The 6,229-nt window shown below is 42.8% G+C and overlaps 1 non-coding gene across 1 annotated transcript; it reads right to left on the reverse strand.

The window, feature by feature from the left end:
• Nucleotides 1-3,212: 3,212 nt before the first annotated feature.
• trnat-agu (transfer RNA threonine (anticodon AGU)) lies at nucleotides 3,213-3,286 on the reverse strand. Its single transcript has one exon. It is a non-coding gene; the product is annotated as a tRNA-Thr (tRNA).
• Nucleotides 3,287-6,229: the final 2,943 nt, after the last annotated feature.

A 6,229-nucleotide genomic window follows, 5' to 3' on the forward strand; every position in this document is an offset into this window, starting at 1 on the left:
GAAAGAGAGACAATCAAGAAATAAGAGGTACCGAACAGTGAAAATAATCACAAATAAAAAAGATAAATAAAATAATTGAAATAAAATTTCCTGGAGTTGTTTGAATTCAACAACTTCAGACAATTTTACTTCATTTTTTTTAATATCTTTTTTATCATTTCACCTGCACTATCATAGAGCCATTAGATATGGACAGCACTGAAAACACAGTCTTCGGTCGCACTCGTCCATTCCGAACAGATATCCTCAACTGATCCAGCTGCGATTGTATGCACTTGACCCATTTCTCTCTAAACACTTCCTGTTCAAGTACACGTCCAGAATCCTTAAAAGTATTGGAATTATACCATCCATCACCAGCTCGTCTGGCAACTTATTCCTGAAACCCACCACCTTCTGCGTGTATCCGTTTTCCCTCACTGCCTTTCGAATTCTCACCCTCCCACACCAGATTTATACCCTCTACTTCTGCACTGCCTCACCTGAGCGAAAGGAGCTTGTCTATTTACCCGATTCATTCCCCTCACGCCCCTCTATAAAATCAGCTCCCAGCCTCTGACGCGCCAGGCGAAATAGAGAGTGAGTGTTCAGCCTGTAAACGTTTGCACCTTTTCCATTTTCAAACGTAGGATGTAGCATGCTCTCTGAAGCAATCATTTTAGCAGCTGACCTGTCGCTGACAAACTCTGCAGGAAGGTCTGATAACTTGCTAAATATGCTGTCAAACGAAGATTGCATAAGCAACATGAGTCATTGAGAAAAACGTGTAATTGACTTCTGAGCTGTTGCTGACACCAAAGCAACTGCGTCGTTCGGGAGCAGAAAGAACTCCACTGATAGATTACAATTCAAATGCATTTGGCATAAGGTCCGTAGCAGTTTATAAGCAGCACATAACCCTGATTCCAAAGGTCTGTGAGTATCCAGAAGAACAGTGAGCGATCGTTGAAGGTACGTTTCTCCAGACGATATTTGTCAACGTGACAAGCTGCAGCTGAGCTGGTGGCGTTGCGATTGAAATTGCATGCGTCCGGACATTGTGCTTAATTTTGGATATCAGAGCAAATGGTTAACTCGAGTATGCGCGTTCGGAAACGTAAATGCTTATTTTGTAGAAAAGCTTTGCAACGAAATGAAGTACTTCCGACTATCTTGCGATCGATTAGAAGCAGAAAATGCACAGCCGCCGTGGTTGTGAGCACCGGCAATATACGCATATGGACGCACGACTTGATCGCCGTACCCGTGATGACTGGTGGATGTTGTCTGCAGCAAAAGAATCAGTCTCAATTGGTTTCAGAAAAAAATGCAAAACATGAAATATATGCAGTATTAGGCAGACCTGGCACAGTCTCGGAGGAGAACCAGAGTTCAGGCTTCAATTCAAATCAATGATTCGGTCATGTTATTTTCCTGAATCTCTGTTAATACTTGTCATACGACTTCCAGAGGGAATTCGTTCGCTTGCTCACCTCTCATGCATCGAAACTGGAGTTATCATATCACCAGCAATATCATAGAGTCATTAATAAGAGCAAATTACTGCGGATGCCGGAATCTGAAACCAAAAGAGAAAATGCTGGAAAATTCTCAGCAGGTCTGGCACCATCTGCAAGGAGAGAAAAGAGCTGACGTTTCGAGTCTAACTGATTAAAGATAAAGATAAAAACAAAGGGGGAGTATTATGGAGCTATTTATACCACGTTGAGAGAAGGTGAGTCAAGACTCCAGATGCAAAGGTGATAATGACAGTGCATGGAGAGATTAAAGGGAGATTAAGAGACCTGAATGACCCAGTCTGAAGCCAGCGCTATGTGACAAAATATGTGAGGGATGGGTGAAGCAGAGACAAAATGGAAAACAGGGGAGAAGGGCAGCAAAGCGGGAAGAGGAGAGGAAAAAGTTACTGAGAGAGTCGGGAACGAGAGAAAGAGAGACAATCAAGAAATAAGAGGTACCGAACAGTGAAAATAATCACAAATAAAAAAGATAAATAAAATAATTGAAATAAAATTTCCTGAAGTTGTTTGAATTCAACAACTTCAGACAATTTTACTTCTTTTTTTTATTTATCTTTTTTATCATTTCACCTGCACTATCATAGAGCCATTAGATATGGACAGCACTGAAAACACAGTCTTCGGTCAAACTCGTCCATTCCGAACAGATATCCTCAACTGATCCAGCCGCGATTACATGCACTTGACCCATTTCTCTCTAAATCCTTCCTATTCAAGTACACGTCCAGATTCCTTAAAAGTATTGGAATTATACCATCCATCACCGGCTGGTCTGGCAACTTATTCCAGAAACGCACCATCCTCTGCCTGCAGCCGTTGCCCCTCACTGCCTTTCGAATTCTCACCCTCCCACACCAGATTTATACCCTCTAGTTCTGAACTGCCACACCTGAGCGAAAGGAACTTGTCCATTTACCCGATTCATTCCCCTCATGCCCCTCTATAAGATCAGCTCCCAGCCTCTGACGCGCCAGGCGAAATAGTGAGTAAGTGTTCAGCCTGTAAACGTTTGCACCTTTTCCATTTTCAAACGTAGGATGTAGCATGCTGTCTGAAGCAATCATTTTAGCAGCTGACCTGTCGCTGACAAACTCTGCAGGAAGGCCTGATAACTTGCTAAATATGCTGTCAAACGAAGATTGCATAAGCAACATGAGTCATTGAGCAAAACGTGTAATTGACTTCTGAGCTGTTGCTGACACCAGAGCAACTGCGTCGTTCGGGAGCAGAAAGTACTCCACTGATAGATTACAATTCAAATGCATTTGGCATAAGGTTCGTAGCAGTTTATAAGCAGCACATAACCCTGATTCCAAAGGTCTGTGAGTATCCAGAAGAACAGTGAGCGATCGTTGAAGGTACGTTTCTCCAGACGATATTTGTCAACGTGACAAGCTGCAGCTGAGCTGGTGGCGTTGCGATTGAAATTGCATGCGTCCGGACATTGTGCTTAATTTTGGATATCAGAGCAAATGGTTAACTCGAGTGTGCGCGTTCGGAAAAGTAAATGCTTTTTTTTGTTGAAAAGCTTTGCAACGAAAGGAAATACCTCCGACTATCGTGCGATCGATAAGAAGCAGAAAATGCACAGCTGCCGTGGTTGTGAGCACCGGCACTAGAGGCATTTGCTTTTGCCGCGCCAATCGCGTTTTTCGATTAGCTCAGCTCTCACCAGCGCACAAGCGCTGCACATGGTCAGTGTGGGGATTGAAACCACGATCTTGGCGTTACTAATACCACGCTCTAACCAGCTGAGCTACCCAACCAACGCATGCGCGCTGGCGAGAGCAAATGCCTATATTGCCGGTGCTCACACTCACGGTATCAGGGTTTTCTGCCCCCGGGGAGCCACCAGGAACTCTTGATAAACTTGAAGGTGAGACCCTGTGGGGAAGAGGTAGTCTTCCTAGTAGATACGGGGGCAGCACGGTCATCGCTGAATTTTAAACCAAAGAAAGTAGGAATGTCAACACAGTCAATTACTATTTCCGCGGTTAAAGGGAAGAATTTACTGTTCCAGTATTTGAACTTATGATGATAGAAGGTCCGAAGGATACAGTTACAGGGGAACTGTTGTATACCGCTGATATAGGAAGTAACTTACTGGGGAGACATTTAAATATCCTCTTAGGACTGGAGATTTGAATCCAGGAAAAAAGAATTAGTTGTACAAATGGCAATGTTGACAGAAGATGTGGAGAGAGGGGTAGACCCTATTATATGGGCTAGAGAAGGGAATCGTGGAAAAATACAGATCCGTCCCATAGAAATAAGTTTAAAAAGGAAAGGGGATGTTGTTTATGAGCGACAATATCCCATTTCCATAGAAGGTAAACGAGGTCTGCAGCCATTAATTGAGGGGCTGGAGATGGACTGTTGGAGCCATGTATGTCTCCTAATAATATCCTAATTCTACCAGTGCGTAAATCCGATCAAACTTATCGATTGGTGCAGGATTTGAGAATATTGAATTGTACGTTATTAAGTACGATCCCTCATGATCACAAATGGTTTAGTGTCATAGATTTAAAGGATGCCTTTTGGGAGGACAGTAAGAATTTTTTGCCTTTGAATTGGAAGATCCCAGAAAAGGATGGAAACAGCAATACCGGAGGACTGTGCTCCCCCAGGGGTTTATGCAATCCCCAAATTTATTTGGACAGATGTTAGAACAAATATTGGAGAAATTTAGCAGCTGCAAGGGAACTACCCTGTTGCAGTATGTAGACGACCTCTTAGTAACAGGAAAAAGACGGGAAAGAGGAGTAGAAGCCACGAAAAAATAAATGAATTTCCTGGGTCAGCAGGGACGCGGGTATCTAAAAACAAATTACAATATGTGGAGCGAAAAGTGAAATACGTGGGACATTTAGTTTGTGAGGGAAGCGAAAGGGAAGCCTGGAATGGTTAAAGGGAATAGTGGGGATTCCGCTGACCAGGAATAAACGGGAATATCATAATTTTTGGGATTTAACGGGATATTGCAGATTATGGATTGATTCTTATGCTCAAAAGACGAATAAATTATATCTCAAACGTGTAGAGGAGGAACCAAAGTGTCTGAGTTGGGAAGAAGAGGAAAAATAACTATTTAAGAATTCAAAAGAGATCTGATCCATGCCCCCATGTTAGCCTTACTTGCTCTAGATAAATCTTACCAGTTCTTTGCTACCGTAGATAAGAGAGTGGCTTTGGGAGTATTAACAAAGAGGTGGGGAGGAATGTAACAGCCAGTAGCATATCTTTCGAAACTATTGGATCCAGTATCCCGGGGGTAGCCTGAGTGTGTGCAGGCAGTGACTGCCACTGCACTGTTGGTGGAGGAAAGCAGAAAGCTTACATTTGGGGGAGCCCTAATAGTAAGTACCCCACACCAAGTGAGAACGATCCAAAATCAAAAAGCTGGGCAATGGTTGACAGACTCCCGGATTCTGAAATATGAGGTAATATTATTAGAAAAGGATGATCTTGTGTTGGTCAGGGACAATTGTTTAAATGCACCTTCCTTTCTTTTCAAAAGGGGAAGGAGAATCTCCTCAGAATCCAGTGCACGACTGCCTTGACATTATAGAATACCAAACTAAGGTCCGCATGGACCTGAGAGATGTTCTGCCTCATGCAGGAGACTGACTCTTTATAGACAGATCATCCCGGGTGACTGAGGGGAAAAGACATAATGGGTATGCAGTTGAAGATTGGATGAAAGGTATTGTGGTAGGGGCAGGAAGGTTGCCAAATGGGTGGTCAGCTCAGACCTGCGAACTATATGCATTGGAAAGTGTCCATAGGTCGTTAGAAAATAAAGAGGGAGCAGCAGACAGTGACTCGAAATATGCATTTGGTGTTGTGCACACTTTTGGAAAGATATGGCAGGAAAGAGGACTGATCAATAGCTGGGGGAAGGAATTCGCACAAGAGGAGTTGATTAAACGAGTCTTCGAGTCCCTATTACACCCACGAGAAATAGTGGTAGTGCATGTAAATTGTCATCAGAAAGGAAATGAACCAGATGTTCGGGGGAATAGATTAGCCAATGAAGTGGCTAAGGAAGTAGGCGTGGACACACAAGGAGTGCTGATTCTATCCCTAATATCTCCTGTCCCTGATCCTCGGAATCACTTATATTTACTGAAAGAATTGAAAAAGAATTGAAAGATTTTGGGGCTGAAAAAAAACAGTAGAAGGGCAATGAATGTTATCTGATGGAAGGGAAATCTTAAACAAAATGATGATGCGAGAAATTATGGCTGTCCTGCATCAAGTCAGCCGTTGGGGAGTACAAGCAATGTGTGATTTAGTTCTTAGGGAATATGGATGTAAAGGACTATATACAATTGCTAAACACATATGAGAGGGATGTATCATATGCAGAAAGTTAAATAAGAAAGTCTTGAGAAAACAGACCCCGGGAGGAAGAGACCCGGGATTGAGACTCTTCCAGCGTATACAAGAAGATTATACTGAATTACCCAGAGTAGGAAGACTAAAATATATACTGGTCGTAGTAGATAATCTGTCTGGTTGTGTTGAGGCATACCCCAAGCTACTACCACTGCGAGTGTGGTGTGTAAAACAATATTGGAGCACATAATTTCCAGATATGGGCTAGTGAACCAAATAGATTCCGACCAAGGAACTCATTTTACCTCTAAAGTGTGACAGGAGATAATGAAAGGGTTGGGAATTTCCTGGGAGTTCCATTTTCCATG

Source organism: Chiloscyllium punctatum, chromosome 33 (genome assembly GCF_047496795.1).
Source record: "Chiloscyllium punctatum isolate Juve2018m chromosome 33, sChiPun1.3, whole genome shotgun sequence".
In the NCBI taxonomy this organism is placed as follows: domain Eukaryota; kingdom Metazoa; phylum Chordata; class Chondrichthyes; order Orectolobiformes; family Hemiscylliidae; genus Chiloscyllium; species Chiloscyllium punctatum.